A 12,336-nucleotide genomic window follows, 5' to 3' on the forward strand; every position below is an offset into this window, starting at 1 on the left:
TAATTGTTATTTGTTTTCTCAATTTCTGACTGTGAAAAATTTAACTTTGTTTCTCTTCGTTACGAAGCTTCTGAATCTCTTCTTTTCCCCGACTATCTCTCACTGATTGGCCATTTTCTGTCTCGTCTTGTTAAAAGTTGCATAAGTATTCCATGGGAACAAATAAGTTGAAAATGTAACATAAAACTTTGCCATTAGAGGGTTTGCTTGTCAAGAAAATTGATTAGAAATAAATGCGATAGAGTTTGGACATCAGTTTAAGTAGAAATATCGAGGTATAGTCAGACGAGCCAGAGAAATTTTCAAATTCGATTATCTCGAAAACAAAGCATCGTATAACAAAATGTTATTCTACATTTTCAACTTGGTTTGTCACATAGAATCACCCTCTATTCGGTTGCACTACGATTACTGGGGTAGTTTCATTTTTACAGTAGTCTGTCTGGCCAAGCGTTGACCAATTCTACTTGATGGACTTCTACGAAAATCTGGCAGTATTTCAACGCCTCGTTAACAAAGAAAACTGATGATGTTTTAATAAAAACACATTCTTTATACATTTGATACAATAAATAAATTCCCCAAATAATTATTATTTTAACATTTATTTCTTTCGTACAATAATACTGAAAATAAATATTCGATAGTTTTCGTGTACACGTTCGAAGGAAGATATACTGTTAATTATTAATTTTTCCATTTATCGCATAGATTTTTATAAATTTATTAATAAATAATCAATTTAAATTTTTTACAAAGTTACAAAATCTATGATCGTGACTGTGAATTCTTGCATTTTTTGCTAAAAATCAATTGCGTTGGAACGAATTTCGTGTTACCGTTTCGCTTACAAGAATTTCTTTTTTTTTACTTTCAGAGTCATCGAGGTGTGAGTGTCTACGCGAGTAACGGTTTTCCGGCTCGATTCCCGAAACTTTCACGGTTATTCGCCTGAGCCCGACGACTTCGTGAGAGATTGTCTTCTGGTATAGAAAACGAGAGCTGATGAATGGCGAACGGAAGTCGATCATCTAAGTGAATCGGAAGCTGTGAACCGAGGACGTTCTCACGGCTCGAAGGTAAGTTTCACTCTTTCGGCACTCGGTTTTTCTCGTCAAGCGTTGCTGGCTCGTCTCCTGAGCGTTTAAAAACAAGTAGTAACGGATTCGTCGAAGAGAAAAAGCAAACAAAGGTGTTTAAAACCCTTTACACAGGAATTGAGACGAGTTACAATTACAATAACACGTAGAAAAGTTATTCGATCACTTCTGATCAACTTCGATCATTAGAATAAATAATTTTTGCACGTTCCATGTAGGATGGTCCATCAGAAAATTAACAGTTAATTTGCGACGATGGATGTTTCCTAGAAAATTTTATCGTAGTGTTTTCGGAGCTGCCTGACGATTAAAATAATTGTCAGCCCATCCACCGGTGACAATTTGCACAGATCAAACATCTATGAATCCCTGTAATTTCATGGAACGTTTATTTAGGAAATCACTCGACTTAATGGCGTTCCCCAAGTTCGTAGTGTGTCAAGCGTGGGCGCTTTGATGATAATAATCTTAGTTCCATCATTCGAACGCGTGTTCTGAAACAATAATAGTTCTGGTGGACTGATGCATTCGGGTGCATGTCCAAGAAAGCTTCTATGCATTAACGAATCTGTGTCAATCGTATTCCATCCTGGTAAATAATTTATTTAAACGTATTATACATTAAGCATTCCGCTATATTTGCGACGATTGTCTCGACGATCCGTCGTTACACGAAATTACAAGTAAAGAATATCAAAAATGATTACTATTTATTCCATATTTTCTTCCGTACATATTTCCGGCGAGACGAATTTATTCGGTCAAGCAAACACTAAAAAATACATATCCAAGTTCACGTGTAAAAAAAATTGAAATAATATTTGCAGGATTTATCGGATTTTATAGCGCGTAACTTGTCAACTGTCGCATTGATGGACGTTTCGATCTTCCAATATTTATTTAGAACACTTAAGTGGACTCTTAATCTCAACTTAATGTTGATTTTTACCAAATTAAAATTGACATACATCAAATAATTATTATTTTAAACCTGCCCCAATAACCCACTTAAGGGTTAAGAAGTTTTCCAACAATAGTATAATCGTCGATGTTTAAAAAATATCTTGAATGTCAACAAGCTTCAGTTAGACCAAACGTATAGAACATCCCTGAATATAAAAATTTAACGTATCTACAATAACAATTTTTAAAATGAACGTCGTTTCAGGGTTGACATGTTCATTTCACGTGGGGGTGAATTTCAACATCAGGGGATCTCCCAAGTCGGGAGGGACAGAAATATTCAACTTACGAATCACGTATAGGGTTCGCTTGAAGAATCATTGCTTCGAAACTCGCTGAAAGATTACAAGTTTTGAATTTTTTTTCTCCCAGGCGGTACCATAACGCTATCGTTCGTCCCAGCGTAAATCGTTGCGCAAAATTAAATCCGTATACTTGGCAGGCATGCAACGACGTCGCCGATTTGACGTGACGCGTTCACGCTAATCTCGGTTACGTGAACGGTGTGCGTGTTCTGAGACAATGGCTCCTCGGTTAGACGTGTGCATCTAGGCGTACACATTCAGGCGCGTTTAGCCGCATGGCTGCGTATCTGGCACGAACACATATGCCCGCTTAGATACGCGATATCATGCACGCCGTTAGGCCGAGTAGATCCACGCCTAATCTACCCCTTTGTGTGTCGTAGACAAAGGATCGCGGACTGGCGAAAGAGATCTCCGGGAAAGAAGCTACCCGCGACTCGCTACAGGGAGAGAATCAAGTTCTCGCCGGAGAATAGCACAAACACGCGGGGGGTGGGCGATGGGGGGCCGCGTTGGGCATAATTTTCTTTCGTGGACGCGAGCAACTCGTCGCTAATAATTTTCCCCGGTTTCCTTTGCCCGCCAGCTCGGCGCTAATTAGCTTAATAAGTCGGATTCGGCCGTCGGGACGCCAGGCGTTTCTGACCATCCGCGCGAACCTCTCCAGCTTGGGATTCTTCGAGTGTTCCTGGGATTGTACAGGGCGTCCAAAAAGGTTGGAATAGGTCAGACAGATAGGAAAAGTATAAACTTACGTCTGAAAATGATTTCTTACAAAGATTTAAAGTAATTTTGGTCCCAATCTTTGATGAACATCCTGTCGTTTGATTTACGGTTCCTGGGTCAAAGATGGCCCATTCTTACGGAATAGAATTTTGCAACGCAACAAAGGAAGTCACTCTGCATCGAACTCTGGTCAAGAGTTAAATAGTTTTTTGTAATATTAAATAATGTAGTTTACATAGTTACGTTTAAAGTGTCCGAATATTTGAATCCGACCACACGCCTGCGACCATCCCTGGCATCCTTACGGCAGAGAAATATCGAATTAAATAAGACTTCATTTTTGAAGGATGCACCATTGTGTTTGAAGCGACACTGTGTGGGTGATCGTTCTCGGTCTGTTCGCCGTGCTTTGAAGAGTTAATGTGGCAATTCCGTGCGAGACATCTGTCTGCGGCTCGATCTAAAAACAGCGTGACATTTCAATCTCTGTCTTAGACTATATTCCACGATCTTTATCCATGTAGAACTTAGACGTTCGCAATACTATTCTCGTGTAATTTGACATCTTCCAGACAATGCTGATGCTAAAATTAATAGTTGTTAAGTATTTCTTAATATTTATAGTCGACCATTCCCGAGCCGGAGACAAATGATTGACGGGAACATTTTGCGACCGGTACAGTGATCGATACGCGTTCTACAACTCCCTGACGTTTATTCGTTTTTCAATTCTCTGCCTTAAAATCGACCTCTTCGTTCTATATAGTTCTATATTCTATATAATTCTATATAATCTTTCAAAGTAGAACTTGGAAGTTTCAGCAGGGGTCTTTTTATAGTTTGCTAAATTTCTAACGTGGATTACTTAAATATATATTTGGGGGGACTATTTTTTTTATAAACCAGGAGCTCCTAATATAATTTTCTGACTAGATTGTTATATTTTTGAGAATGCTTATGGTCGACAGGATCGTTGATCTTGAGTTTTCCAAACGATCTAATGCAAGGTTTTTCCTTTGTACCGTTCTTCTGTCGTCCAACGTCGAATGCAAGCCATTAGGGAAACGCGAGGATGGAAGAATTCCGATAATAATCGATATTAAATAAATATCTAAACCCTACCTTCCTGTCGATCGGGTGGCTGCAAATTCCATGAGTCGAGCGAATCTTTGATCGTCCCCTGGCCAAACTCATATTTTTTTTCTACTTTTTCTCGATGTCGGCCTCCTCTCCAGGCGTTTCCAATTAACGTCGAACGTCGCGAGACGCGACTTTCAGCCGTTCGGCGTTTCTCTTTCAGAAGGCGGTTGGTAAATTACTTTTTAAGTGTATCTGCCGCCATTAAGAGGCGACGACGTCGTGTAATGACTGTCCAGCCGTAGTGTTGCCTTCGACGTTCGCGCGATCCACGCCACCGACCTTCGTTCTTCGTTCCTGAATGGTCGCTTAATGGACATCGAGCATCGCCACTGATGCTTCGCGGTTCCCCCCCCCCCCCCCCTGTTAAATGAATTAATAACACTTAACCTAGAAAGTGGCCCACTGGAGGCAAGTTAACGTCTCTCGACGGGTCGATACTGTGAAATATAATACAAAATAACGCGATCGAATTAAAGTCAACCGTTCGAGTTCACTGAACGCCCAATATTATGTTCAAATCTCCTTTTGAACCCCGCCCCATAATTTTCCTTTCCACGAGCTACTTTTCGATTCATCCAGTGATTATTTAGAGAAATTGCACTCTTCGAATGTATATCTGTTTTTTTTACAAAGTGGAAATTTGATTCGCTTGCAGAATTTCAGACGTAAGGAGACACTAAACCGAGTTTCAAGCGTTCGATAATTCGGTTGGTTAATTTTGCAGTTTCCTTCAAAGCGCGCCAGGCTGCGTTGTTAATTTAAATGGAAAGTAAATGTACTTTTAACCTAATAGCGAGGGCAAAGGATTAATTCAAGAGTTGCCGTGTTTACTGGCCCAACACAAACAGGATCACGGAGTTCGATGGATTTCAAACATCCATATCGTATGTTGAATAAGGTAATGCAAACTTTGTTTTACCGCGCGTACCTCGATAACGAATATACAAATTTTTGTCCGTCGAATATCTTTCATAGGTCTGTGTTTCTTCTTTTTAATACTCGACGTTTTATCATTAACAACACATGTAAATATTTGGTGGGTAATACTAACGAAAATAAGGAAAGAGTAATTCGACAGTTTACACGTTGAATGAATAATTATCCACGGGTTTAATTTGGATAAAATTAAACTAGCAGAGAGAAGGATATTTTGAATAAATCTTTTCTGAAATTCTTTAACGAGATGTCAAAGCATTACCATTACAAAATAATTATTAATAGCCACTTCTAACACAGATAAATACAGTCTTGATATTAATTCTTATCCGTCTGTTATAATGCTAGCGATAAATCTAGGTTGATAGAACTGGATTAAAATGGGAAATAATAACTTGTAGGGGCTGAACAAATTATAAGGAATTAATTTTCCAGCATCTTTGCTATTTGTACATTTGTCGAGGGAAACTGTTCTCGGTTCCATCTGGCAGACAGGAAGTGGAAGTCGGATCTTGGCAATCATAAGCAGCCTGATCCTCTTAGATGTGAAGAATGGTATCATTCTTCCTCTCGAGGCGTCGTCTTCAAACACGCTGAGTCGCCCGCGATGAAAAAGCGCCCTTAGCATAGGTTAAACGGCCCTGGTAAGGTCACGATGGCGATTATCATGTCTGCGACTTGCAAGATATCTTGATGCACCTTTAGCAAAAAATCTTGTCGTTAGTTTGCCTCCGTTGCTGCCTGCGCAGCGTTTCGTTACACAGAGAGGGGTAATTGAAACGTCAAATGAATCCTTAATCTCGAGCACTTTTTTCCGCTCATTGTCAGCACTTCGTTAGTGCGGCAGCTGAAACGCACGAGACACCAGCTTCGCAAAGAATTCTTTTACGAAATCGAAATGACTCGTTCCCCGGGCACTCTACTTTTTCTTAAAATTTCGAAATTCTATAAATTTTGTTTATACATTTTTTATTGTAATTTCTGTACTTCTGAACAATCGTATCATCGTGTTAATACGCCTAATGAGCGTTTCGCAGCAGTTCTCGTCGTTTCAACGGCGCCTGTCGATGTAACCGGCAGGATGATTTATATTTTAATTAGAATATCCCGTACGGCGTGCAAGGATATTATATTTCGTACCGAAATTGAATCCTATACGATCGGAAGTGTGCACGGTTACGGTGAAATATGAAATATAATTTTTAATTTTGTATACTACATTCTTAATTAGCCCCGAAATTCCTATATTTTAATTAACGATTTATATTCCCGCCGTGAGCTCGGCGATCCCGATAAATTGAAATGAAATTCGTCTCCACGCCGTACCGGAAATCCAACTGGCTCCGATAATTCGAATTCTTCCGGGTTATGAAAATTTCGTAAAACTATTAAGGTAATACCGTCAACGTCGGTGCGTCCCGGTGCTCGTGTCCACGTCGATCGATCGATTATTCGACCCAGAGTGGCCCTCTGTTGTCAGTTGAAAATTCCGTCATCGTCGAATTCAAAAAAAAAAAAAAGAAGAAAACACAAAAAAATAACGAGAGAAAAGACTGTGGAGATCGAAATGTTCCTGTCGACGGAACAAAGGATCTGGGTTCGATTTTTCTCGTCGCTGGTGGTCGAATATCGAGAGAGCGGTTCGTCGGTCGCCTCGACGAGAGAACGGGATGCCTATGATAATTTCGATGATGCGTTTCTCGCCGCAGAAGCACCAGATCGCATCGGATACGGGCTTTAAGCCGCGATTTGTGCCTCCACGGACGCACAAGGACGACCACGTGTGGGCGTCGAGCACGTGCGAGGGTGCGCACGACCGACAGGAATGCATATGTATGCCGCGAAAGTCCGCATTCCTGACCAGCGGACGGATTGTCGCCAATTTACGCAAGGTCACTTGGTATTCCGACAATGAAACGGGATAATTGAAGGGGTAATTCGTTCCTAGACCTGTATAACCCTGTGAAATAGCCAGCGACGTTCGATAATCGAAAGCACGGTCGAAATATTTGAGAATGTATCTTTTAAAAAGTTACATGGAGTCTCGGTGTGATCATCGAGGAGGAATTGAGTATGCATGGGAAAAAACAAATCAAAAATAAGGAATGCAATTTTTGCGTTGGAGGCTTATGTTTCATATGATTTGCACTCAGAGATGCAAGATTCAGCACCCGGTGCCCTACTCACACATACCGGATCACGCGTACGTGAGCTCGTAGAGTTTCGGAAAGTCGACAAAGGCAAACTCACACATGCCCTCTTTCTCGAGTATTCCGAAGCTGCCCGAAGTAATTTCGGACCGCCTCGTGGGAGTCGAGAGAGAAAGGCTCACACTTCCCTTCTCGCTCTTGAACAACTAATATCCGACCTCCCGTCAACAGGTCTCCACTGGCCTCTGCTGACCGCTGCTGACCACTCCTGGAATTTCTGACAACGTATAACGATTACGACTGGCTACTGTTAGTCTCTCCCAGCCTCTGCTGACCGCTGCTGACCACTTCTGGAATTTCTGACAACGTATAACGATTACTACTGACTTCTGCCTGTCTCCGCTGGCCTCTGATGACCGCTACTGACCACTCCTGTTACTTCTGACAACGTATAACGATTATGACTGGCTACTGTTAGCCTCTCCCAGCCTCTGCTGGCCCCTGCTGACCACCGCTTACATTTCTGGCAAACGTACGATTACTACTGGCTACTGCCACTCTCTGCTGACCTCTGCCAACATCTCCCGACGTCAGCTGACCATCGCTGACCATCGCTGACCACTGCTGACCGTTGCTGACAAATTGTGACACGATGTAGTATAATATAATATGTTTATATGTATTAAAGTGTTGTATAATGTAAATCTATGGCAATAAATGATATAATTTCAAAGAATTCTATGTGCTCTCTTCATTTTTACCGTTCTTTTCCTATCGAAATCATTCTCTTAGTTATAAGACACTCCGAATCTTTTAAAATTTTCTAAGTTCCCCGGAAAGATTTCAAATTTCCCGCCGCCAGGAATTTTTGCGAATTCCTGGAAATGACGTCATTTCTAAGAATTCCTGAAAATTCTCGGAATCCCTGGAACTTACCGGCATCCCTGAAATTTCCCAGAAGCTTCAGGCGACGGCAAAAATTCCGGCCTGAATTTCTCGGCAAAAATTTTAAACAGTTATTACGTAATATTACGTAATATTACATAATGTTATGTAATATTACATAATTTTTGCCGAAAATTTCCGGCCGCGAAAAATTTTAAGGAACTATTACGTAATGTTACGTAATATTACATAATGTTACGTAATATTATGTCATTTTTGCCGAAGAATTCCGGCCGCGCAAAATTTTAAAGAGCTATTACTTAATGTTACGTAATATTACGTAATAGCTCTTTAAATTTTTGTCGAAAAATTCAGGCCGGAATTTTAGCCGCTGCCCGAAACTTCTTGGAAATTTCAGGGATTCCGAGAAGTTTCAGGGACGCCGGTAAGTTTTAGGGATCCGAGAATTTGCAGGAATTCTTAGAAATGACGTCATTTCCAGGAATTTGCAGAAATTCCAGGAGACGGGAAATTTGAAATCTTTCCGGAGAACTTAGAAAATTTTAAAAGATTCGGAGTGTCTTATAACTAAGGGCATGATTTCGATAGGAAAGGAAGGGTAAAAATGATGAGAACACATAGAATTCTTTGAAATTATAACATTTATTGTCATAGATTTACATTATACAAAACTTTAATACATATAAACATATTATATTATATTACATCGTGTCACAAGTTGTCAGCAATGGTCAGCAGTGGTCAGCGATGGTCAGCTGACGTCGGGAGATGTTGGCAGAGGCCAGCTTAGGTCGGGAGATGCTGGCAGAGGTCAGCAGGGGCTGGCAGTAGCCAGTAGTAATCGTTGTACGTTGCCAGAAATATAAGCGGTGGTCAGTAGTGGTCAGTAGCGGTCAGCAGAGGCCAACGGAGGCCAGCAGAGGCATGCAGAGGCAAGTAGAGTCCAGCAGGGGCAAGCAGTAACAAGTAGTAATCGTTATACGTTGTTGGAAGAATCAGGGGTGGTCAGTTGTGGTCAGCAGAGGCTAGCAGTGGCAAGCAGTGGCAAGCAGAGTCCAGCAGGGGCAGGCAGTAGCAAGTTGTAATCATTATACGTTGTCAGAAGTAACAGGAGTGGTCAGCAGTGGTCATCAGAGGCCAGCGGAGGCTGGCAGACGTCAGTAGTAATCGTTATACGTTGTCAGAAATTCCAGGAGTGGTCAGCAGCGGTCAGCAGAGGCTGGGAGAGACTAACAGTAGCCAGTCGTAATCATTATACGTTGTCAGAAATTCCAGGAGTGGTCAGCATCGGTCAGCGGAGGTCAGTGGGGACCTGTTGACAGGAGGTCGGATATTAGTTGTTCAAGAGCGAGAAGGGAAGTGTGAGCCTCTCTCTCTCGACTCTCACGAGGCGGTCCGAAATTATTTCGGGCAACTTCGGAGAATCGAGATGAGGGCATGCGTCATTTTGCCTTTGTCGGGTTTCCAAAATTCCACGAGCTCACGTACGCGTGATCTGACATAGTGTGAGAGAGCACCTTCGGTGCCTTTCTGGCATCTTTGTTTGGACGTGGACTTGAGTGTAAGTAAAACGAGTGGGCGGTGGTCAGACATCCCAAAAATTATCAAATTCAATCATCTCGAACACTGAGCCTCGAACGAACAGATACGAATGTAGAAAATGGTTTGAGGAAGGAAATTGTTCGAAAACTTATGTTTCAGACTTACTGCAGAAGAATTCGATCGTTCTGTTTCGTGGAAGATCAGACATGTCCAAAGTAACGATTCAAATGGTCTTGGAATGAAAGTAACGTATAAGAAGATGGACTTACAGATATAGAAATTTAGTCAAACGAGAATATTAATAGAGAAACTCGACTATTCGTTGGTATAGTAAAGCTAAATTAACAACTTCTGCCTTGTTTTGCAGCAAGAGTTAGGTCTGTGACACTTGACCACATTGTAATTACAAGATAATTATGTAGTTTGTACACATTTTAAGGATTTACTACATAAAACTCTGATCGAAGCACAAGAATTAGACTTCAGAAACGTGGAAAAATGTTTGACGAAGTAACTAGTCGAAATATTAATTGTTGGCATAAACAATCGAGATTTCGTAACGATGCATCGTGTTCACAATTAAACATTCTGGACGTAGGAAAATACTCGAAGAGTAACTGCAACTAAATAATAGTATGAAATATTTTTTTTAAATTCTGTGAAACGTATTTACAACAAATACAGGAAGTAGTACTACGTATCGCGCTTCCGCCGCCCCAATTACCCGGTTTTAATCCCATTGAGCAGCTGCAAGATGAATTATATAGTGAAGTAAGGAAATGTAATCAAACATTCAAAGCTCGTTTCTGGGAAATATTGTAAGACGGTTCCCAGCAGAAATATTCGACAGGGGAAGTTGCAAACACTTGTAATTACGGTTACGAAAAATGTGCAAAATTATTGTACATTTAAGAAGGGAAGTTATTTTTAGTGAAAAGGATAAAAATGTTTCGAAAAAAAATCCTCGAGTCGAGGCACTATAGAAAATAACAGTTATCGAAACACACATATATTTCGAGATATTTCCTTTAAAAATTGTGAAATAACTCGATACACTTGCACGCGAAACATCAAATTGCTACCAAAAAAAGTGAAAAATCACGGAAACGAGATTATCAGCGCGTTAACGAATCGGATCGGAATTCCTTTGTGAAATAAAATAATTTTCATACGGTCGCTCCGACTAACGAGCTGTAAGAATTTATATTAGCTCTCCTCTCGCGTGATTTTAACGACAATAGGTCCACGTATATAGACGAATATATATATTTTATAATTTTTTAGTTCGCGGATTTCACCGGTATTAGTTTTCCATAACTTTCTTTCGGCGCGATGCAGATATCGAATTCCCATGCAATCTGCATTTTAAACTGCGCCATTAACCTTGATTAATTCGATGCAATTAAATCGAGGTTAATTCCCCGCCGTCAGACTTTTTCGTTTCAAAATTATTGGTCCGGCGGTTACGATGGAACGCTAATTATTCAGCGAACGTATAACAATTATCGGGTTTCGGCGGTTTCCGCGGCGTTGCGATTATTCATTATCCCATGGTGCATCTGGAATATGCATCCTCATCTGGGACAATCAGCGAACTACCATTTTTTGTGGGGCTGCATAAGGCGATAGTTTGTTCCGTGTTTTTATTTTTTGGCTTTTTTTCATAGCCTGACAACAGCCAGTATGGTTTCGCGAACAATAGAATACTTCATTCCGAATGCACACTGAAACGTTACATAGATGATTATTTCATTCCAACAAAATAATGACCCCCGCTAACGAATTTCTGTTGAATTTATTTTTTTTAAATAAAATAACGATTTACTTGGAAAATACTCGCCCCCCCCCCTGCGATGTTTCCCATGGCGGCCTTTTAATAACAAAATTCTGCTCGTGCCTTTCGGAGGCTAAAGAATTTTTCATATATTTCTCAGTTCGAGGAAAGTTTCATCTTCCCCGAAAATCGAACGATACCTTCGGATTTAATATAAATTTCTAGGCAGGTTTTTAATAACAACCTAAGTAAATATTTACCTCTTGTATTTAAATCTAAATTCCTTGGACTTAAATATCAGAATCTGTAGAAATTTAAAAATAAATCTTTTAATACGTAATTTTCTAAAGCAATTTTCACTCGTCGAGAATAGAATTTATTAGACACTAATTTTAATTGAATTTAAGAGACCCACATTTAGTTTGCAAATAAAGGAGCACACGAAAGTTATTTGTTTCACACGTTCTTTATGCATGCCACGAAAATCTTATTCGCTGGGAACTTTCTAATAAATCTATTCTAAGCAAAACTGTATTATTAAGGTACCGGAATTATTTCCATCGTGGTAATTATTTGTATTGTATCGTGTCGTTTCCGATTCATCTTTGTCCGCGTTTCGTCTGTCAAGAGAGGTTTAATTAGTCGATCTATCTTGCACGCGACTTTCACGTTATTAGTAATTCAGTTAAACGATTAATTTCTCGTAGTTACTAATGTTGACGCAGCTGACGCGAACATTGAAACGCGTTTCTTGTCCAGATGAAAAAGATGACTCTTCCGTCTCCGTGAATTGA

General features: G+C 40.3%; 1 protein-coding gene across 9 annotated transcripts in view; it reads left to right on the forward strand.

Annotated features, from left to right (window-relative positions):
• The window catches only part of Pgant9 (polypeptide N-acetylgalactosaminyltransferase 9), a 322,236-nt gene that overhangs the window by 142,639 nt on the left and 167,261 nt on the right, over positions 1–12,336 (forward strand). For 8 of the 9 annotated variants that reach the window (XR_013081806.1, XM_076783691.1, XM_076783689.1 and 5 more), the window contains one exon: positions 878–1,079. The exons of the other annotated variant lie outside the window; for it this stretch is intronic. The gene's annotated coding sequence lies outside the window, so the exon portion shown is untranslated. The remainder of the gene's footprint in view (positions 1–877; positions 1,080–12,336) is intronic. 9 annotated transcript variants of the gene reach the window in all.

Source organism: Colletes latitarsis, chromosome 2 (assembly GCF_051014445.1).
Source record: "Colletes latitarsis isolate SP2378_abdomen chromosome 2, iyColLati1, whole genome shotgun sequence".
In the NCBI taxonomy this organism is placed as follows: domain Eukaryota; kingdom Metazoa; phylum Arthropoda; class Insecta; order Hymenoptera; family Colletidae; genus Colletes; species Colletes latitarsis.